This window comes from Muscardinus avellanarius (assembly GCF_963383645.1).
Source record: "Muscardinus avellanarius genome assembly, chromosome: 1".
Lineage (NCBI taxonomy): Eukaryota > Metazoa > Chordata > Mammalia > Rodentia > Gliridae > Muscardinus > Muscardinus avellanarius.
The window spans coordinates 191,811,028-191,835,380 of NC_137786.1; the positions used below are offsets into that span (position 1 = coordinate 191,811,028).

At 40.8% G+C, this 24,353-nt stretch overlaps 1 protein-coding gene across 1 annotated transcript in view; it reads right to left on the reverse strand.

The window, feature by feature from the left end:
* Positions 1–24,353, reverse strand: part of SOX6 (SRY-box transcription factor 6) — a gene marked incomplete at both ends in the record, with an annotated part of 599,473 nt that overhangs the window by 574,604 nt on the left and 516 nt on the right. The window lies entirely within an intron of this gene.

A 24,353-nucleotide genomic window follows, 5' to 3' on the forward strand; every position in this document is an offset into this window, starting at 1 on the left:
GCTTCTACTCTAACAGAAAGTGGGACTAGATTAAAGAAAAGAACACAGATGTTTCTGTCTAAATCCAGAGAGAGATTTACTGCTGGACACAACAAATGTCAGAGCTGCTGTGCCAATATGCAAAGAGCCAGTCACTAGTAACTTTCAAAAATTTTTCATGTGAAACTCAGTACTTTCTTTTAGCAGGAGCAGAACCTTTGAAAGAAAAAAATAATGGGTTATCAAGTGGCAATAAACCATCAAACTTGTCCAAAGAAAAGAATTTAAGGATTTCAATATGTCAATGTGAACTGTTTGCTTTGTAGTATATAACGTTAACTAAAACTAGTGCACATTGGAACCATGTCCTCACTTTGTATGATTCTATAGTAACTGAAATCAAACTATGACACAAGAACTCTGTAAAGCTGAGAACCACAAAGTGAGGATGTGGTTCTGATATATGAGAGTTTCAGTTAATTGCCAGGCACATGCCTGTAATCCCAGTATCTAGGAGGCTGAGACAAGAGGATCGCAGAGGTATGAAGCCAGCCTTAGCAATTTAGTAAAGTTCTCAGCAACTTGGAAAGAGCCAAATAATATAGGGCCGGGGTGTAGCTTGGAGGTAGAATGCGCCTTAGTTCAATCCTGAGCTCCACAAAGGAAAAATAAAAGTTTCAGTGAACACCATGCCATGCAATGTGAGGACTACATTAATAACCAGATCCACTGAAGTTCAACAACACATTGTAATAGTCCAGCTCCTGATTATCCAAGTTCTTGATTAACTTGGATCATAGATTATCTAGGAGAAATCTCTTGACTTGCCTGTTAAAGGCAGCTTTGTTATATGGCAAAACACCATGGGACTCAAGCCAGGACATTTATGTCTAGATTAAGTTTTGCCACTCCCTAGCTACATGACCTCAGGTAACTTCACTTTTCCTCTCCAAGCTTTAATTTCCTTTTCTATAAAACAGAGATAATGATATCCACCTCTAGACTCATTGGGTAAGTAAGTTAAATAAAACAATAACCACTAGCTGCGCTCAGTGGTACACTCCTATTGTCCCAGTACTTGGGATGTTGAGACAGGACAATTGCAGGTTTAAGGCTAGTCTCAGCAATATAGCAAGACCCTTTACAAAATTTTAAAAAATAGGGCTGGGGTGTGGCTTAGATCAGACTGAGAGTGTACTAGCCTAATCCCTTGTACTACAAATCAAGAATTGTGATAATAATAATCACTAATGTTTAATGAGAGCTTATACATATCAGGTATTCTTCCAAATCTCTCAAAAACTATAATACTGTAATGATTATTGTCTCCATTCTATGAAAGCACCCAGAAATACCTGCAGTGCATGGTAACTGCTCAAGATTTGTTTGGTGATCTGCATCAATTTCATGACTCAATAGTACTTCCAACTATGGGTATTGTAAAGAAAGTGATGCTGAACAAATGAAAAACCTGAATTGTTTTTATTATATATTTTTTTAAATGATGAAAGAGAAGTAAGTTCTTAACCCATTAAGTCCAGAGTTTTCAATTCTGAGAACATAATAAACAAATATTATTTCAAAGTTATTATATATGGGATATTTGTTGCTCAACTTAAATTTTTATAGGTTTTACATCATCCCAGATGATGGGATAAAATGATTAATTAAAATGGGTGAGATCTTTATCCCTAGAGATGCATTTACCCCTATCCTCTTGTGTCCTACTTGTACTCTAAGATTCTGGAAGAGGTTAACTGACAGCCAACTCTGCTGGTGACAAAACCATACTCAAAAAAGCCTGGCACTGACCACTGATTCCAGCCTAGCCAAACACGTGCAATGAATTGATGGCCATGTCCCAACTCTCATCCAGCCCAGCTTCCCTCACATACACAACCCTCAGATGCTAATCCATCCTTCCTTCCTTCCTTCCTTCCTTCCTTCCTTCCTTCCTTCCTTCCTTCCTTCCTTCTCATTAGGCACTTTGGGTTAGAAAGCAAAAGCCCCATCCAGGAGCACATTGTAGAAATGTCAAAAGTTGTCTGGAAAAAGTGAAATAAGGAAGGTAAAAGTATTGCTATTTTTGCTCATGAGTCCACCTTATAAATTCATATGTTAACAGTAGACATGATGATCAAGGATGATGCAAAAAACAAAGAACTACATTGAAGGTTCTGAGTCAAGAGCAGAACTCACCATATCCCAAATGTGAGGAGGTGAGCAGGGTGTCAGAGCTGAAACCTCTTTGGGGATTATCAAACCTCCCAATCTGCCAGTGAAGGAACTAATTCCTAGAGAGAAACAACATAGCCAAAATCACCCAAAATATAGTGATAGAGCTAAAACTCTCACATGGGGCTTTTGCTACTATCAAACTTCCCAAGAAGTAAACCAACAAGTTAGAGAAGTGAAGGCGGCAGGGACTACTGCCTTACTCATCTTTCCCAACTTCTGCTCTAATTGTATCTAAAGCTAAGAAAGGCTAAGTGTAGACATAACAAAGAGCCTCAGACATTCAGGAGAGTAGTGATCCTCTACTTGGTCTCCTCTCCTAAAATGTAATAATTACACTTAACTATAAAATGTCACTGATCACTTCACACCAACAAAATGACAAAATGCTTTGCCTTAAAGAATAAAATATCAGTCAAGTCTGCCTCCTTTCTCATATCAGAGCCCTGTAAAATTGCCACATCTTGCTTCCTGAAACCCATCACTGGTAAACCTATAGCTCCTTTTCCTGTCCCAGATTACCAGTGACGGCTACATTCTAGAGATCTACATTCTAGCCATCTACATTCTGAGAATCCTGTCCCAGGAGAATGTCCTCTCTAATACACACTTTTCCTCCTGATCCATTACACTCTCCCCTCTCTTTCCCACTTACTTTTCCTTTTCAGTGGTTTCCTATGTGATTGTACCATCTAGGGAGTATACTCTATAAATATGTAAATTTTTATTTATCTACTTATTTATAGAATTAAAAACTTATCCTTACATGAATTTAAGTACAGATTGAACTCTTGGTCAATATATCAAACATTAATGTCTCACATCCTGTTACAGATGTATCCTTAATAAAGACAGGAGATTGTTTGTAGATATTATTATCCAGTTTTTAACTAAATTAACCCTGAACAAATTCACAAGTAGTTTAAGAAGATCTTCCCAAAGATTAAACAGTTTGAGGACAATATTAATAATGTAAGTCTTAGTAACAAGACCATGACCAAGCTGACACTTGTACTACTAGTAGGATCTCTTTAAAAGCAACATGACAAGCCGGGCGTGGTGGCGCACACTTGTAATTCTAGCATTTGGGAGGCTGAGACTAGAGGATCGCAGTTCAAAGACAGCCTCAGCTACTTAATGAGGCCCTCTGCAACTCAATGAGACTGTTTTAAAATAAAGAATAAAAAAATAGGGCTGGGGTGTAGCTCAGAGGTAGAAAGCCCCTGGGTTTCAACTCCAGTACCATAAAAAAAAGCAACATGACAAGACAGAAACAATGATTATCCAAATAGTCTGACAAAAATAGGCCAAGCTTTTTTTTAATTATCAAGAAGACAATTTGAAGCCCGGCATGGTGGCGCATGCTTGTAATCCTAGTACATGGAGACAGGAGGATACACAGGTTGTCAGCCAGCCTCAGCTACTTAGTAAGGCCCTCAACCACTTAGTGAGACCCTGTTTCAAAATAAAAGAACACAAAATGGGGCTGGGGGTGTAGCTCACAGGTAGAGTGCCACTGGGTTCCATCTCCAGTACTGCAACAAGAAAAAAAGAAGACAATTTGATATACATATTTATATCTAGTATCATTAAGAGTGTACCTTGCCCTATTGTACTTTGAGATGTTAAATAATAATAACAATATGAAAAAATTACAGATAGCAAGACATTTAAAAACTAAGCACAGAGAAATAAATCTAAATTGCTAGGGTTAGGGGTATAGCCCAATAGTAGATCACTTGCCTATAATTCACAAGGCCCTGGGTTCAACCCCCAGCACCACTAAATAAATAAATAAATTCAATTGTCCAACAGTGCTTAAAATCATACAAAACTTGATTCAGTATTTTGCAAAACTTCACCAAACTTTATTTTGAAGGCTTGGAAACCTCTTCTGAGCTCCTTTATAAAATAAAAAAAGCTACATGTCCTTAAAAAAAAAAAGTTGCTCTTGCTGGGCGTGGTGGCGCACGCTTGTAATCTCCGTGCTTGGGAGGCAGAGACAGGAGGATCACGCAGGTTCAAAGCCAGCCACGCGCGCTGGCTTAGGAGACCCTGTTTACAAATAAAAATGTAAAAATGGGTCTGGGAGTATAGCCCAGAGGTAGAAGGGCTTCCAGGAACCCCAGTACCACCAAAAAAAAATTGTTCTTCCTATGGCTAGCAAAGAGTTACAATTACACACAATAAACAATATGGCAACAAATTTAAATACATCCTCTTAGTTGAAATTCAGAGCTACCTAATGCACAACTCTGGAGTAATGATTTACCCAGAGCTTAATGTGAATAATGTCCTATGGGGTTGTTTACTAAGTCCTGCCACAAACAAGGCTGAAAGACACATGGAAAGCATGAGTGAAGAGTTGCAGAAAGACACATGTCTTGCTTTTTCAGATGAATGAATGTATGCATGGAGGGTGTCTGGGGATTTAACCCAAGGCTTTCTACCTCTGAGTTACCCATCCCAGCCCTTTTTATTTGTTATTTTGAAACAGGGTCTTGCTAAATTGTCTCACAGTGGCCTAGAACCTGTAATCCTCCTGTTGCCCTGCAGCCTCCCAAGTACTGGGATTAACAGACATGTATTTCTTAACATGCTTCCATTTGTGACATTGGATAGGCAAGTGCTACTCTTTGAATGAACCACTAAAATAAGTACCAGAGAAGATATAATCTCAATGGTAAATTATTTTTTTAAATAAAAGTGATTTTTAGGGAGAACTAAGGAAGTGGTAAAGTGATTGCCCTAGCTCAGCAAAAGGAAAAAAGGGATAAGATTATAGAGATAGCACCATGGGCCCACTAACTACATCATTCATAGCCAAGCAGTTGTGGCCAATGTTAAAGCCCAGTGTCACACAATAATGAAATTACTTTTTAAAATAAACCTGTAAAATCTTTACAATGCTTTAAAATAAGAGATGAAGTAACCATGAAAATTGTATCACACCTATGTTCCACTGCTTATTTTATGGCAATTTCAAGCTGCCCATGGTGGCCCATGCCACAGGGGGATGGAGGATTGCAAGTTCATGGCCAGCCTCAGCTACTTAGTGAGACCCTCCACAACTTAGTGAGACCCTATTTCAAAATAAAGAATAAAAAATAGGGCTGGGGTATAGCTCAGAAATAGAATTCCTCTGGGTTCAATCCCCAGTACCATACAAACAAACAAAAAAAAAAGGGACAAAAACAAACAAAACTAACTTTATGTGTTAAATGTGCTAAACACTTATGTTTTGACAAGAAATTGTGAGTGTATGTTGCTAAGTACATAAATTGAATATAGAGAATAGATAATTCAGATAGGTAATTAGATACATATATAATTACAAGCAACCAAAAAATTTTTGGAAATATTCCCTGAAACTATGCTTTTGTTATCAATAGTCTATGTCTATCACCTACAAAAATTTTCATCTGTTTTCAATTTTAAAATGTTTAATGATGTTCCAAGGAATTTCAATAGGTTTTGAGTACATTTATTAAAATATGAAAATACTCTACCTTTAACCTCATTAGCAAAAACAATCGATTGTCATTAGGAATATGGATATTTACTACTCAAATTTTAACAAAGTTCTCTGCATATTTTGTGAATGGGATTTAAAAATTAGTCTCACAATCTAGTTAGTATAATAGATGATGTAATTCTTCCATTTGGATCTATTTTTTTTCTTTTGGAGGAATCATTTTTTAACCGTGGCAGCATTAAAACCATGCAACAAAGTGAACTGAACCTAGAACCAGATCTTTAAATCACTTTATCATAGAGCATTAAATCAAGATTTTTAAAATAATGAAGCATGTTTCATTATAGGGCTTGTAAAATCACAATTAGTTTTTAAATATTTCATCTATATCTTTTTAATATCTACATATGAATATTATAAGGCATATATTAACACAGGACTCCATATCTACAATTTTAAATAAATATGCGTATGTCTTAGAAAATATACTCTATTCAAAAAGTTTGGAGACTACTATTCCATCAGAAGTACTCTCAAATTAGTGTTACAATAGTGTTGACAAAGCAATTCTTTCAGACTCATCCATACCAATATTGTTCTCCACTTGTACCTTGATTTTCTAAAGACCCAAGATCTCTATTTCCTTCTGTCCTTGAATATCCTAAGTTCTGCCCCTTTGACCTCAGCTACTGGAAATGTTAATACAGTCACTCCTATCAAGCAGAGTGAACCCACTACAATGCTACCATATTCTCATACTAAAGGAAAAACTATTAATTATCAAATAATATTTACTTATAAGATGCATTAGAAACATAACTAAAGAGAGGTCTCATTAGGAACAATTTAGTGTGACCAAGTAATTTACTGCCCCTCTTGCTAAATGTAATAAAATCATACTTCTGTTTTTAAATTATCTCAGATGTAAACTTGTTAAATAAGCAAAACTACAAATTGTATTATCATATCCTTGTAAAATACAGAAGACATTGATACAAATGTCTTATTATGTTGTAATTTTAATTACATAGTTTATCCAGACCAAAAAGGAAAAAGAACAATCCAAATATTTAAAAGTGAGCCGGGCGTGGTGGCGCACGCTTGTAATCCCAGCGCTTGGGAGGCTGAGAAAGGAGGATCGCACAGGTTCAAAGTCAGCCTCAGCTACTTAGTGAGGCTCTCAGCAACTTAGTGAGACCCTGTTTCCAAATAAAGTATAAAATAGGTCTGAGAGTATAGCCCAGAGTAGAAAGCCCCTGGATTCCACCCCCAGTACCACCAAAAAAAAAAAATATATATATATATATATATATATATATATATATATATATATATAAAAGTGGTACAAAGAAAATATAAAATAAAAATATAAATGTACAATATGAAGTAATATACTTTTCTATATATTCTATTCACACGAATCCTGTTAACATTGAGGAGCTTTCCATGTGAATATAACAAAAAAATAAATAAAAACACAAAATGTTACCACTAAGATATAGCTGGTTATGATGAGTGCTTTGGAAATGGGCTCGAGGTATCATAGTTAAAAGTCAAGCTGCTTTTCATTCTTCCCTGTCATGCCACACATAATAATTAAAGTCTCCAAGTTCATCAGTCCCATTCCTCTTATAGAATGCCACACAATTTAAAACATAAAAGTATTAAATGAGCATAACACAACTTTAGCAAATCTCTTCACACAAACCTATACAAAAAGCACAAATAGAAGCATTCTCTGAGCCTACTGTTGTCTATAATAATCATGTGTCTGACCTCTGAAAAGCTGGCTATTTCTGCCTAAGAATATTGTAATAGAAATTAAAATAAATTGCTAAACATTTTAAGGGTTCCAAGATTTAAATCCCCTTTTTTTTAAGAGCCATTCCCTTTAATCCCTTTTTAAACCTCAATATAGCTATTTTCAATGTGTTTTTTTATAATGGGAAAGGACTACAGCTAAAAAATCTTTAAATCATCAAATTTTCCTCCAGTGTGTATTCACATCTTTAGACTCAAGAGTAAAAAACTTCCCTGAGACTTAGTTTATTAATATGCTGTGTTCCAAGTTATTTAAACTCTTCAGCTGCCACATCATTTCAATTTGTTTTCTTGTTGTTGGGGGTTTTGCCTCTGATTAAAGAGCTCAACTGAAAGTTTTGAAGGAAAATCTCTTTAAAGAATCACAACAAATTTAATATGACTAAGGGGGGTACCTTTAAATAGTTTTCTAGAAATTTGCATCTTTTTTCCCTCCTTTACTTAGCTTTGGGGACTTTTTTTTTTTTTTTTTTTAAGCAGAGGTTTCATCTCCCGATAGCCCATGGTTTTACCAATAATGCAAAAGTTTCCTGGTGCCAAAGCAGTGGTAAGGAAAACCACAGGTGAAAGTTACTGGAAACCAGGGCTGTCACTTCTATAGCCTACGTGACCACCAGGCCCTGGTAATGTCATAACCTCATATAAGTTACAGAACCTTGATAAATGTATTTAATTTGGAGAAACACATTAATAAATATCCAAGAAGTTGTAGATCAGAAACAGAAAAGAAGGCCTGTGGACTCAGAGAAAAGGATTTCAAAGTGTTAGAAAACCTGATTTACCAGATTACAAAACTAACAAAGAATAGATTTAGCATCCCTATTTGAAAGTGATCAGGAGTAGGAAGGGATTATTCTGCTACTACTGCTCCTGCAACTGATTCTGTTTTGTCATTATCGTTGTATACTGTTCATCTGTATTTCCAAAAAGTCTGAATCACTCTGAAAATTTTTCTTATACTACCTCACAATTTAAAAAAATTATAGCCAGGCATGATGGTACATGCTTGTAATCCCAGTGCTTGGGAGGCTGAGACAGGAGGATCGCAGGTTCAAAGCCAGCCTCCAAAACTTAGTGTGTGACTCTCCACAACTTAGTGAGACCCTGTTTCAAAATAAAGAATTAAGAAAATAGGGCTGGGATGTCACTCCAAGGTAAAAGGCCCCTATATTCAATCCCCAGGACCACCAAAAAAATTATAAAATATGCCAACTTCACAGTTGGAAAAACTTAATTATAAATGTGAAAAACCTAAATTCCTGCAACAAATAAGGGAAATTGACAAATAATACCCAATTTTGAAAGTTGCCATATATAACTCTTTTTCTAAGACTATATTTGACAATTGAAAAAATATAAGATTTTGTTCACTCATAGGCCTGAATCATCAGTTCATATATTAATGTGCCACTAATTTTAATTTTCATACCTATTTGACAAATTTGAAGGAAAGTGATAATTTGAAAGAATCCTTTGTACCTTAAAATATACTCACAATGTCCCTGACCACAAAACAAAGCTATGAAAAAGTACAGTGGTTAAGCTGCTGGCCTGTGGCCTTATCATATTCATGACAGACATGGCCTTTCTAGAAGTCACAAAGATACAAATATGAGACAGTTCATTATCAGACTTATAGAACAGTCAGCAATATTATCAAATATTCCCCAATAGTCAATGTTTTTTAGAAGGTTAGCTAAAACCTATCCCTAATCATGCTTTATATCACAGATCAAAGGCCACCTTCTGCTAGACATAGGGCTTCTGCTCTTAAACATATCTCTATTAAAATACTTAGCACACTGCCTAGAATCAGCAATATTATAACTTCTCTCTGGGGCCGTGCATTTCCATCTTTGAAATCATGTAATCAAGTGGTTTCCAACTCTTCCCCATCAAGGATCCTTTTATTAATCCTCCCTCATGAACCCCAAATTTTGAAAGACTGTTGCCTATCAAACTAACCACAGTAGAGAACAGTTACTTTCTATATTATATTAATCAAAAACATGTAGAACCAATGTTTAATACTTCTGACTTAACATGATATTGTTTGTTCATATTGGTATATGGGAAATACAATAGATTGGCTCTGGAAGTAAACATGAAGATAAAATAAATAAGCATTGACATTCTATGGAAGAGACTGGAAAATAAGAAGGCCAAAAAAAAAGACCAGTCCTAATTGATGATATACAACCTTTGTTTGAAGTAAATAATATCCTGAAGCAAAACTCAACTGAAATACTTATTCATATCAAGTAGGAAGTCAGACAGTGCGACTGGTAAGTTTATCTACCCTGCATACCGTTTATTGAAGGAGGCAGTGAATATGAAAACACTTTTAAAACTGGAGAGTTATAGCCAGCAGTGGTGGCGCACACACTTGTAATACCCGCATTCGGGAGTCTGAGACCAGAGGTTCGCAGTTCGTGGACAGCCTCAGCTACTTAGTGAGGCCTCCGCAACTATGTGAGACCTTGTTTGAAACTAAAGAATAATTTTTTTAAAAAAGGGCAGGGTATGTAGCTCAGAGGTCGAATGGCTCTGGGTTCCATCCCCAGACCCTAAAAAAGAAAAAATGGAGAGTTATATATAATATAATAGAATTAAGGACCCTTTTCATTCCATGGTTCTAGCACTGATCATATGCCTATTGTCAATTTATCCTAATATACTTGTCCAGAACTGTTTTACATATTTTCATATACAGCATCTTCTGATTTAATCTTCCCAGCAACCCTATGTGATGAATTATATACAATCCCATATTTAAGATGAGGAAATTGAGACTTGCAAATGCATAATTTTTCCAATGTCACACAACTAGTTTAGGAAATAAGATTTTATAAAAACAAAGATTCAAGAAATAAAGATTAAAAGACTAATTTTGGTCCAGGCCTACCTTCAAATGAGAAAAAATGCCTATTTTCATTTTCTCTTAAAGTGAAAGCAATAGAAAACAGATATATATTATAGATATATATAGATATATCTATACATACATATATGACAAAAAGAACTTTCCAGATGTTGGTTGTTTGTATATATAACCAAAGAGGTTTATAAAACCTCCTTATTTGGGAGTTTTCAAAATAAAGAGGGCATATTAACTAACTCAAGTAAAGAAAGGATAACCAATACTATCTGGAGAATGATATGTGAATTGACCTTTCAAATCTCTCCCAGTCTCCCTCTAGTAAAATTGAAATTATATCAAATTTTAGAAATTGTGCATCAAAATTCTACATTTAGTCACTTGTGACTCTATCCCAAGTCTCCTAGACTAAAGATGAAGTCTTCTTCATAGGAAAGAAAAATATTGTATTTTTGTTTCTATTTTATATAAGAAAAAAAAGAAGTAGATTATGTAACTTGCCAAACATTACATAGCAAGTATATAGGGAATGGGAAGCCAGATCTGTTTAATTCTTAGTGATATTACTAAGTAATCTTACTTATTACTTCAACAGCAATAAAATGTATTAAATATTTATTTTAACAAATCCCTGAGTTCAGAGCTTTACACTTATCTCATTTAATCTTCACAATAATTCTATAAGATAGATATTACTGCTGCTCCCATTTTACAGATAGACACTGAGGCTTAGGGATGATAGTACTGATATACTGAGGGAGGAAGGCCTGATTTCTTGTATATAGAAAGGCCAATGCCCATGGAGATAGTGGAGATTACTACTGAGAAAATAACACACCCTGTAGTAATCCTTCCCAAGAAAGAACAAAAACAATTTTTTTCCAAGTTAGGGGCATTCTTACAAAGATCTATCAATGACCTGCTTAACAGCAAAACAACTGTGCCTAAGTTTCCCCACCTACTAAACATTAAAATCTTCAGTAGAAGAGAAAATCCTTCACAAGTAAAAATTCGTGGTTTCAAAGATGCCCTTCAGGGTGCCTGGAACTTAATATGAGCTCAATCACATTATCCAATGATCTGTTTGTAAAAAATATAAAAGGAAGCATTTGCAACCATGCCTGAGAATGAGTTCCATTTAAAATCTATGCCCTTCATTTTAAAAAATCCACTGCATTTTCTTTTTTCGACATATCGGGCTTGTTGTAGTACTGGAAAGTGAAGCATCTTTAAATTACTTTGTCTATGCTTAAAGAACTACTTTTTCAGAGAAGCAGAGATTGTGCTCAGTGAAGTCAAAATCACAAATAGTACTAAAGTCCCTTTCTGCATCTGAATGACTATATTAAAGACAGACAATTCAATTTGTCTCATTACAATGACTAAAAACAACAAATTATTGAAGGAAGCAAGAATAAAAGATCGTTTAAAGAGTTATATTGTGAGAATTTTGAAGGAGGAAAAGATCAAGAGAGGACTCAAAATAAAAGGACATAGAATGTTTGCACACACGCTAATGTGCACAGCATATAATGCACTTATCCTATATTTATAATGCCTATTTATACATGTCATCATTTAAAAGCAACAAATCAATAAACTTAAGTAATTGATCCAAAATACTTAAAAACAACCAAAATTCTTAAAGGATGTCATAATATCATTCTAGGCTTCAATACTTGGTACTTCAATCTAGAGAAATCTTTAAAAAGCCTTATAAACCATGGGAGCTTAGTAAATAAAATACATCAGTGAATTCCTTGCCACATGTACCACAGCAAAATGTTCATAGGCAGAGAGCAAATACCAAAATAGAAAATCCAGAAAATTACAGAGCAGCAAATTCAAGCTAGTTACCAAAGATGCAAAAATTACTAAATACATACAAGATTGTTAGATTTTTATTTTACTATTCTATCTCAAATAATTGCAGGTTAAGATATTATCTTGGTTCTTTACAAATAATATCAAACATCTCTCTCTGAATGTGAAGAGAACACTTCAGATAAATATAAAGATTTCTATAGTTTTAAATGATTGCTTTTCACTTAAAGTAGTATGAAAGAAAATGCTACTGCATATTTTTATGCTTTTAAAAAGTAGAAAAGGAGCAATTCAAATTTTTCTTTAAGCATACTGAAGGAATTTTTCTGTTATGCTTTATGTAAGTTAGTGAAGATTACCAAATATATTAGCACTATAAAGTAGAAATAACTAGGCAGTTGATTTTAATGTGGTTTATTAGTTTATAATAGATTACAGCATCTACAATTAACCTCAAAAAATAACTCACATCTTTCCTAAAGATGAAAGTTTTTTTCAGTGAATGGTAAAATGAGTGATATATTAGGGGTCTTAGAGGAGCAAGAAGAGATTCTGAATATAAACAAGCCATCATTCTGGTAAAAGGAAATACAAACAACTAGAATAAAAATAGTTGATGCACAAAAGCCATAATGAGGGGGTAGCTCAAAAAATAACTTCTACTTTGAATGGTTTGGATGAAATACAAATTATCCACAGAAAAGTGTGGACTGGCATAAATGTATGTACAAAATTATAAGTGTATTTCAAGAAGTATGCAAGAGACAACCGCCTGCATGATGCACAAGGTCCCGGCAATGCTCTGCTTAAGTGCTAGTGCACAGAGTCCAAACCACTGCATTTTAATTACCATGCAGCCTCAGATATATTGCCTTTGATATGGAAATGTTCTTGTTCTCTCATCTTCACATATGGTCTCATGCACAGAAATCTTTATCTGATTCATAAAAAATAAACTAGAATCCAATCTCAACACCTGACCTCAGTGCTTAGAAGTTTTTTACTAAGCATGGTGTCACTATAAAAAGAATGGCTAATATTGGTGTAACGTTGGATATTTTGAGCAACGATATGAAGGATTTGCAGTTAAGAATTGAATCAATACTGTTTCTCTGAGGTTTTAGGGTTTTATGTTCCCTTTTTTAGGACTACCACAAATTTGAGGAAAAACAGACTAGCACCATTTTTTGGAAGTGAGAGAGTCTGTAGTAGATTTAAATGACATTCCATTTTTCAACCTCCACCCACATTCTTCAATTGATATTTTTATCCAAACTATGACAATTGGGTACTTAAAACTTGAAAATCTCTATCAAAATATCTAATGCAAATCTTGAACTATTTCCAGTTTGAGTAGATATCTAAACAAAATAATTAACTGAAAAGCTTTTACCCTCTTCCACAGAATAAGGAAAATAAAAACACTCTTCCTAAGAATGAATAATGAATGTATTATGAGGGGATGATGAGTTTCTGATATAACTGGCATCAAAACAGCTTTCAGATCACAATTGAAGAACTTCAAGTGAAAAGGAAATGATATACATTTAAAATATGCTTGCATCTAATAAAAATTGCTTTTCATATGCTCTACCTGAATATCCACTCTTTTTTGCTTGAATATTTTGACATTTGGGAAATAATCAGTAGAAAACATTGAATCAGAATGAGAACATAAAATGTTCTAGTACCTTAGTTTCCTTGCTATAAAAAAAATAAGAGGCAGAGTCATATTTTTAAGCAAGAATAAATATGAACCCAAAGATAGTCCATTTATTACTCTAAAAAGCAATGAATATTTGTTGATTTGTTCATTTTTATCAGGTTTCTATAATAAATCTATAGTTCTTATTAAATCTCATATACTAACCTAATTTGATAATTCTGAAATAACCTAGATTAATTTTAAAAAATGGTAATATGACCCATCTAACCCCATGACAGCAGATAATACATTCCATCTGCAAATCATCTTCCTGCAAGTTATCTGTGTTTTATCATTTCTAGTACCTCTCTGTGCCTGATATGGTACTCTCAGACACATTAGCTTGATGGAATGTTTCACTTGACTTCAAAAACATCAATTGATATATATGCATCCCTAAACTACATTTAAACAAATAGCTTTCACATAAAATCAAAATTTTAGTTGTACTATACTATACTTTCAAAGAATGTTGTTTGTAAATTGTTAGATATACATGTATATAAGAGAATATGTATATATTCTTATGTACATATTCTCTTGTATATGTATATATATATATATATATATATTCTCTAAGAAAAGATATATAACCTAACAAAAATGAAAAGTATAGAAGATATTAAAAGTAAGGATTAAAGCTAGTGTATGTTGTCTTATTTAATAGAAAATTTATTCCAGTACCTATTATACTAATTGAAAGAGACCTATTTAAAACATCACTGATTTATTTATTATAAGATGGATATGTGTAGCAATTTGATCAGACAATCCAATAGTTTTTAAAAGAGGTCAAATAGAAATGGACATAAATTGTCAATAATACCACCCAGTTTTATCATTTATGTTATTAAAGTGACATATTTTTAAACCTTAAAAAAGGAAGATTTGCTAGTTAAATTAACATATTGTGAATATCTGCTTTCCCCTTAAAAAAGAAAAACATCTGTGGTTTGTTACTACTGATGGAAAAATGCCCAGCAGATAATATAATATTCCTACAAAATATCATTTCATCTAGGTATTCAGTTATTGAATCCATTATGGAATCAGCTTAAGGTATTGGTACTTAGAACTGCTTTGTTAATAATACTTCTTATATTTATTTTATGATATATTGTTGAGTATCGCACAAAATATTATTATAGAAATTTGTATTGTATTCATAATAAAAAACTCAGTTGTAAAAAAGACATTTTTGCCAAGAGAAAATTGTTTCTCATCACTTATAAAACAACAAATACAAGCTATAATAAACAGGATAAATTTAAAAAGTTATCCAGTCTTGCCACTATAACTAAAAGAATATGGAAGAGTGGAGGGGAAAGGAGATGCTGGTAGTGCAGAAGAAAAGCAACAGACAAAGTCAGATTGCCTGAGGAATTAGTGACCTACACCTGATGTCTGGATCCTTCCTACTTCCTACCTTTGGTCATAAACTAGTAAGTATGCACACACATGCTTCAAGGTTTTAAAGATTTTTGGAGTTTCTTGCTCTGTTTTTAGGAAGAGGGATGATTTCTCTTTGAGGTTTTTCTCTATGAGGCTTTTCAAAAGTGTAGGAGAAAAAAACCTGCATGTCATTTTGCCTACTCATGTGCTCAAGTATGTACTCAAGAAAGATGCTCTCAAAAGTACATAGATAATACCTGTGTGGGCTGATAGAATTTAAAAAATCAGTCGTAACTTTTCTCCTACTATAAGAAATTATTATGTTGGTCACATAAAGATCAAATAAAACGTAATAAACCATTCCTCACTTCCCATGAAGAAACACTCTTGCTGCCATAGAAAAGCTACCCCTGTCCCATTCAACTTGTGGAAGATCTAGGATGTTTGCTTGGTTGTGTTGAAATAAAAGGAATCTTCTAGTAAGTATCAAGCACATCTGAGTGGCCGAGAGGCAAGGGGAGGAGGGAGGCTGATGCAAGTGCCCAATGCTGAGTGTTGAATTCCATGGTGACTGCACAGGGTGACAGAAGGAAGGTCATGTTCAGGCTGCAGAAATCTGGTCTCTGCCAGAAAGTGTAAGCTAAAACTGACCTAAGGCTGGGTGGGGTCTGGGGAGCTAGGTAGGAAGCTCAAGCACCATTCTGGACAGAAAAGCCAAGGTGCTGCTCCTAAGAACCCCAGGCTGAAGGAAAGAGAGAGAATGAAGATGCATGTGAATGGGAATCTGAGTGCCATCCCTCTTTCCAGGCTCCCCCACAGGATCACTAGCAGCCCCAAGCGGCTAGGCCTGGAGGGGGAACCAGAAGCTGCAATCAGGACATAGATACCAACTTTGGAATACCTCTGGGAGCAGGGGCAGGAGGAAACACAGAGACACTGAACGGTCCACAATGGAAGCCTGCGGTTCCTACCAAGCCAGGATTACAGTGTCAAGCCTGGCTGGTCCTACCGGGCTGGTGCAGACACAGGAGGAACAGCGGTCCTGCCATAGGGCACAGTGTGGAGAGCAAATGAACTGCCAGATTTTTTTTCTCCTTTACGCATTGAATCTGTCTGTTCCCTAAGGCTGATGTCAGATAAACCCTCTCTCCAGTAGTTTCCCCTCGGCTGAAAAAAGAGAGACAAAATAAAGAAGAAAAGAGAATAAGCATAAACGAGGCCACACTGCCAAAGTCTTCCGGCCAGAGCCCCCCAGTGTTGTCCTGGCCAGTTGGGCCTCCCTCGGGAATCCTGCAGCCCAGAGTGGAGCTGAGTGGGTCAAGTCGGCCAAGCCCGTGCCTACGGGCCGCGGACGAGGTGCTGAGTGCGCAGGCTAATTATACATGTGGCATTTGGGCAGCCAGCTGTCCAGTGACACCTTACCTTATGAGGAAACGTCAACCCCAGCAACTGTTCAAAACAAAATGCCATCGCGGGACCAGCTTCTCGGGCTCCGGGCCGGCTCAGGATTGCTTTTCCCACCGCCTCCTGCACTTAGTGCAAGAATGTGGCCTAAGGAGCCAGCCGCAGGCGGGCGGGCCTGCCAGGGTGGAGGGAACCAGCGGGGAGGGCCTTGCCAGGTGTCTGTCCCGTCTCCCCTAGCCATGGACCAGCTCGCGGACCCGACCGACCGCTTGACCTTTTTATTCACCAAACCCACCTCCTAGAAATAGACTGGGCGGGGCCGTGTCTGTTCTCCTCGGGACCCAGGGAAAAACCTAGGCATGTGACTACACAGGGCAAAAGAAAGGAGACCCTGCTGGGCGGAGGGAGCGGGGAGGGCGTTTGCTGATCCCTATTCCACTGGGTTCTTGGCCCGGCAGCCGGTCCAGGGCCAAGCGCCCGGCAGCAGGAGTGCGCGCCCGGAACCAGCTCCCGGGACGCCAACGTCACGGAGCGCCCCATTGACAGCGCGGCTTGAGGTCCCGAGTCCGGCCCAGTGTGCCGCGGGGGCGGCTGCGGGCCATCTCCAGACTGAAACTTCAGGCGCAGCCCTCACAGAAGCAGCCCAGGACAGCCCAACCTGCTAACAGCCCAGCTCTGCCAGCCCAGTCGAAGACTTATTTTTAGTCCCCAAACAGGACGGCATTCAATATCTGGTAATTCATACAAAACAAACATTTTCAAACTTGGTCAACGTTAAGACCGCTTAAATAAAACTCAAAACACGCTGGCAACAACCACCTTTTATCTGTTCCGAGCACACACCAATTCTCTTTTTATCTTAAAGTTCCGTGGAGCGCCGGGAAAACAGCCCGGCACAGAACTAATCTGTCCACTGCAACCCTGGGCCTCTCCTCCCGCCCGGAGCTCAACCCCAGCAGCCTCTGCACAGCCCCTTTCCTTCTCGGCCCGGCCCTTTAAGGGAGAAAGAAGAAAGCAATTCCCCCGGGAGCGGCCGGGCTCGGCTGGGCCTGCGGGCGGGTGGCAGCACCGCCCCCGGCCTCGGCCGAGCCGGGGAGCGGCGGACTCGGCCCAGCTGCAGAGGGCAGCGGGGCCCGGGCAGGGAGCCGAGAAGGACGGAGGGCGCGGGCCGGGCTCAGGGCCGCGGAGCGCTGGGAGAAACGTGCGGAGCGCTCTGCGCCGAGCGGACAGACTCCGGGGCCGAACCGCGCGGGGCCGGGCTGGGCCGCCCCTCACCCACGCCCCCATCGGGCCAGGCACCGCCGCCCTCGCGTCCGGGCACAGAAGACCACAGATTAGCACTTGGGTTTCGGATTGTCTTGGAGTTCGGTTTGTTTGTTCCTGAAAAGATCATAAAAAGTAATGTCCAATAATGGGGGGAGGAGAGAAAAGGGAGAGACGCGGAGGGAAGCGGAGACACTCGCGCAAGGTCCCAAGAAAGTTGTGGCAGAGTGGTGTTGGGGTGCGGGCGAGAGAAGGGAGCGCACGCGTTTTCTAGCCACCCGGGTTTTCTTTCCGCACTCCTCGGAGTAAACTTCCCCCGGGCAAAGAGAGCGGCGGTGGAGATCCTCAAATCCCGCCCGCCCTCACCCAGCGTCAACCCTACAAATAGCTAAAGTCTCCCAACCAAAATGGGGGGTGGGGTGGGGGTAGCTTTAAGCAGCCCAGCAGGTCAGCGGGTCCTCCCGACCTCCCGCACCCCGAGCCTGGCGGACGCTGAAGCGCTCCGAAAACTGCGAAATTGCAGTCACACGACGAATCAACCCAACACTTTTTAAGAAAGCAAAATATTCGCTAGGAAACTTACTTTGCATTTAGTCTCTATTCTTTGGGGGGATGCGGTTTATGTCGGCTCGTAAAGGAAGCCCGTTTTGTCCAGGTTGGATATTGCCTAGTTATGGATCAGCCCTTGGGTGAGGGTTTATTTTAATTTATGGCTTATGCATTCTTTTAAGGTCGATTTACATGACCTCCGGCTACAACTAAGACAGCCGAGGAGGGCACTCCAGTCGTCAGTCGGCCAAACCCACAATTAAAACAGCCCTCCCCCTAGTCTCTCTGACTAGGGCTCTCCTGGAGTAGGCTGCTGCCTCTTTCCTCGTTCTCTCTTGTTTCTTCTCTTCTATCTTTTTCCTCCTGTCTTTTTCATGTCTTTTTTTTTTTTTAGTATCACGAAATAAGATGTGATATCACTTTGAAAGTTTCGGTATAACTTTCTCTAAACGCAAGCGAGCCTGCTGCGATAACCAGAGATACAGCGCTCACAAAGCCCTCGGGATGTTGCCCTCTTGTGGGCAAAGGGGGCATTACCACCCAAGAGTCCCTTCTGAACCCTCTGAGCAAAAGCTGAGAGAGAGAGAGAGAGAGAGAGAGAGAGAGAGAGAGAGAGAGAGAGAGAGAGAGAGAGAGAGAGAGAGAGAGAGAGAGAGAGAGAGAGAGACACTACACACACGGGCACACAAGCTTCCTCCATCACACACTTGGCGCGAACTTCCATGAAATACCTACCTCAAACTTTCGCGGAGACTTAAAAATTCATTCTCTAAGCCACCTGACTTCTTTTTCATATCATTCCCAGTTATAGAAATTAGAATAATCTATTCGGGAGGCGGAGGTGGAGGAATAAGGTGGGCCGAGAGGGCAGACAGATTTCCGGACGAATACTTAGGATGGCGATAACAGCTTTCTGTTGTCAAAGGTTGCGTTGTCTGTCCTTAGTGTCCTACGCACAGTTATCTAAAGCTACAACATGTGTTTTCTCGGAGTGGATTTAGGGAGTTTGGGGGGGGGCAAGAAAAATCAGAAGCCCGCCACGCAGATCTGTCACCGCCTCCGGAACAAGGCACAACTCTACAAGAGGGGGACGCATCGTGGGGATCGGCGCGTCCGCCAGCGAGCGGCCGGCGCTCGGGCCCCTTCTCTACCTCCTCTCCCCCTCCGCGTCGCCCCGCTGAGCGCCCTCCTCCCGCTCCTCCTCCACCCTCACCCCTCCCCAGCCAAGTACGGAAACCGGCCCCGGCTCCGGCAACCCGCGCCCTCTCGGGGCTCGGCTCGCTCCACTCCAGTCCCTCCGCCTGCCCTACCCCAGCCCCGCAGTCTCAGCTCGGAGAAACTAACCCTGGGCTGCCCGGAAGGGCAGGAGCGCAGGCGCTGGGGGCGGGCGCTGGGGCCCGGCCCAGGGTTCGCGCCCCGGCCCCGCCGACTCCCCAACAGGTAGCTCACTAGCCGGCCGCGCTCTCGCTCGGCCTCCCTCGCTCTAGGTCGCTCGCTCCGTCCGGGTTACCTGGGCGGGCTCCAGGATGGTACCGCGCGGGAGGGCTCCTTGTGCGCTGCGCCGCAGGAGTAAATGGCATTAAAGAAAAAGGGAAAGATACAAATAAAAAAAAAAATGAACGAGGGAAGTCGATGCTAGGTCAATTAGCACGGGCTGGGGTGCACGGGAGCGGAGCCCCCCCAGCGCTGCGGCCCCACAGCCCGCTAACTCGAGTCTGCGGGGCGTCCCGCCCCGGGCGGGGGCAGCGCGAAGCCGCAGAAGTTTGCCGCGGGGGTGCCAGGAGGTGCGCGCAGAGCGGGGTGACTGGGGGCTCCCCCCGGAACAAGTGAAGACGATGGTTATGCTGTCAATCTTGGCAATCAGTGTGAGCGGCCATGTCGTAAGTATTCAAAGCATTTCCCGTCGTGCAACATCAGAAAGTGAGTGGCCAGGGCATTGATCTGAGCGAGGGAGAGGAGGCAGGGCTCCCCTCCCAGACAACACAGGCAAGACGAGACAAGAGGCGAGGGAGGCGGCGAGCCGGGCGGGAGCTGGGCGGAGGGGAGGGCTGGGGGCGAGGAGGGGAGAGCGCGAGGCAGAGGCGCGCGGGAGAACCGCGAGCGAAGGGCAGAGACCCGGGGCTGGATTTAGAGCCGGCCGGGACAGTGGGGCGACTTCCAAAGAGAAGGGGAAGGGGACAAAGAGGACGGAGAGTCGGGGTCAGAGGGGACCAGGAACACGCACTGCGTGGAGGGCAGGGAGGCTGAAGAGGGGACCGGGGCAGCATTCTCAGGGCTGCTGCTGCTAGGAGGAGGAGTCAGGGAAAGTGAGTGAGGTGGTGCGGGAAAGGTGGGCGATGGGGAGGAGAAGAGAGGAGCGGACTGGAAGGAGCGAGGACGTCGAGTGGGAAAGAAACTGCAGGGGTGGGTAGCAAGTGCTTTGGAAAAGTTAGGTGACAGAGGAGGCAGGGGCTGAATGTTAAGTACTGCGGTAGAGCCAGACCACAGATGTGAATCTTGGGAGAAACTTGGGAGAAGGGGGAAGACAAGGGCTGAAGAGACCAGGAAGAGGGAAAGAAGGGAATAAAAGGATGAATAACACGAGGGATGAGAGAGACAAGTGGTCAAAAGAGTGAAAAGAAAGATGTAGGAAGCAGAGATAATGAAGACAACAGTTAGTAGAATCTCAGTAAATAAAAGAGAAACTTGTTTTAAAAGATGGAGAAGAAATTAAAAGAAAAAAGAAAGACAATTTCTAACTTATTTAGGTAGCAGTGTTCTGGAGGTCATTCAGAATATAAATTTTATGGATTAAAATTATTATAAATAACAAGACATGTAAACTACCAAAGAAAATTTAATGTCATTTAACAATAAATAGAAAATAATTGTTTTTATATGAATAAGTCTGTGTTACATGATATTGAGTGGGTGATACATGTGTATTATCTCAACTTTGTAAAGAAAAAGATTTGGAGAGACAATTTCAAGAGAGGAGACTTAGAGGTCACAGAAGATGAAGAGATTCAAGTGCCACAGGATAGCACATAAAATTGTCAAACTCAGATATAGAAATTTATATTGATAGAAGAATAAAACCTACCCCAAATAAAACCTACCCAAATTAAGAATTTCCTTTTATTCCTGTGTAGGGTCAAATTTTGGAGGGCCTATATAGAATGGCCTAAAGAAGCAAAGAACTAGAACTTTATTTCCATGCCAAAAAGAAAGAAAGAAAGAAAGAAAGAAAGAAAGAAAGAAAGAAAGAAAGACTGGAGGACTTGTCAGAGCAGGGATAATAGTGATGTAGATAGTTGAGATGCAGAATAAGAGATGGGTAAAACTAGCTTTGAAAGCATTGCAGAGCTAACTAGACACAATGCACACAGGATGCGGTTGGCCAGGCTGAAACCAGGCCTAAAATAATAGCCTAGATTTGAGAAACTGAGGGCAGTGGAGAGTCAAAACTACATCAAGAGTAAAAAGTTGGAGAGAGGTTCTGACATAAGCAGAATAACCGCAGAGATCTGTGAAGGCTTCTACTGTGTAGAAACTGATGTGAGATGGCCACTTTGAGACACCTTATTAGACATCTTTGTTTATTAACAAAGACAGTAAAAGCAGATACAAACCAGGAGAAAGGGATCAGGAAAGTTGACCAAAAGACTCAGAAAAAAAAAAACCCTGGCAATCTAAAATTGCCAATAGATTAAGTGATAAAAGATAAAGAGGAGAATATCTCATTTTTGTTACATTAACTTTCAAGAAAATGGAGAGAGAAGCAAACCCAGAAGAAAGAAGTAGCATAGATGTCAAACACATTGGCCTCTTACTGTACTACTGTTTGCTTCCATCTGAAAGAAAAAGATGGGAATGAAGGTGGGAAGAATCATCTAGGTCAGTGGGCCACAAGGAATAGCCAGATGTTTCTGCCTCTGTGGGAAGCATGATGCTTGAGGGTTGGGAGCTTAGGGACTATGAGTTAAGCTAGTTTGGTGATTGTTGATTGGTAGGAGAACGTCTCCAAGAAATCTTGTGTCTGTCCACATCGCCCTCAGCAACTTTCAGGGCTGGAAAAGCTGCCTCCAGGCACCAGGACTTAGAGGCCAGCAAAGAGTATTTTCCAGCAACCAGCAGGCCAGCTCCTAGTAGGCCCAAGTTCCCAGTACTGCAGAGCCATCCCTTGACCTCTGAGGCCCAAAAGGCAAGTACAGACCTGAGCTTCTAGCCTAGACATCTCTTCTGTTTGAGTGGGCAAGGTGAGGGGAGTGAAGGGGACTGCAGGTTCAGAGCTAAGTTCTTTAGTCTCACAAAGTGCTGCCTGCCCTGGAACTCAATCACAGGGGGCAAAAAGAAAACCTCTCCAAGGCCTGGAGAGGTCAAAATCGAATGACCTGTCCTAAAATCCTGTGAGAGAAGAGGGTTAGGTAAGTTAGGTCCCAAACCCCAATTTCTCGGGGAAGAGCCACCAAAAATGCTGAAACGTCAGGGACAGAAACACCAGCGCTCCTGGGTTCCTCCAATTGCGCGGAGACAGGTTTGGTTTTCCAAATGACCGGCGCATCAGTCTCTTTAAATGACAAGGATATCAGGACTCTGGGTGGCCAGACTGACCCCGAGGACCAGGTGCAGACCGCTGGCACAGGCAAATATAAAAGGAGACAACATCAAGATCTCTGCGGTCCAAGGCCCCATACCCAGCCACAGACCTTCTGAAAAGAAGCGACTTGTTAAACTTTAACTAATAAACTAGTACCAAGGTGGATGGTTAAGGCGGAATCTGGAGCGGATCATAACATTGATTCCTAAAGGAGACCCCTAAAGTTTGGGGTCTCCGCGTAGCACTTCAGGTTTACACGGGGTGACACGTGGCCCTGGGGGGGGGGTGCTGGCTAAAGGTTTCCTCACAAGCCTAGGGCAAGGGCTATTCCAAGCAGTGGTTGAGGTGGAGAGCGCTGCAGCGGGCTGAAGTGCCGGCTCTGCACCTGGTCCGCACCGGCCTGTGGGCTCCTAGAAGTCTTCGGAGCAGCGGAGACCGTCCAGACTTTGCAGCCAGACCCGGGAGCGTGCAAGCTCACTTCCCTCTAGGGGTCTGAGAACCGCTAGGCGCAGGAATGCCGGGCGCTAAACTCCCCGGAGTCAGAAAAGGGAGGAGGGACGAGCGGATGGGGCTGACTTACCTGCCCGCTGCGGCCTCGGCCTTGGCGCTGTCCCAGGGTCCCCCGCGCACCGCAACCATCACAGGCAACTCAGCTTTGCTAACTTTGGCCTCGCACCTCCAGAGAAGAGGCGCGAACTCGCAAATGAAAGACGCGCGCGGTTCCTGGAGAGAAGTCCCCTGAACTTGGGAAGGGCAACGCAATTAATTCTCCTAGAGAGGTTAATATTTAAAACACCCACGCAAAAACTATAATGGTCGTTAAAACCTCGAATGCTGCTTCGAACGTCTTTTTACAGTAGCCATACGGACAGTTTAGACCTGTATAGACTTCCTCTTAAGGTCGCTGACTTCTTTCAGGAAGGGCTTCATAGCTTACTGTGTAAATAGGACAAACACAAATGGCATTCACTCCAGAATCCCAAGGAGAACTTTTACTGAAACGAAGAGTAAGTGCGAGTGTAAAAGCCACAAAGGAAGAAGTCGAAAACTTTAATCACCACGGAGAAAGTTTTCGCAGGGGGTTTCCTTAAGCGGGATTAACAAACACACCAACACTCCCGCATCCCAGTGCCTTTCATTTGCATTTGGAGTAACCACACAACCTGAACTCCCAAATAGCAGTGCCCTGGGGACTCTGCCTCGACGAGGTCGGAACAAAAGCAGAAAGCAAACTGAATAATGCTCTGTA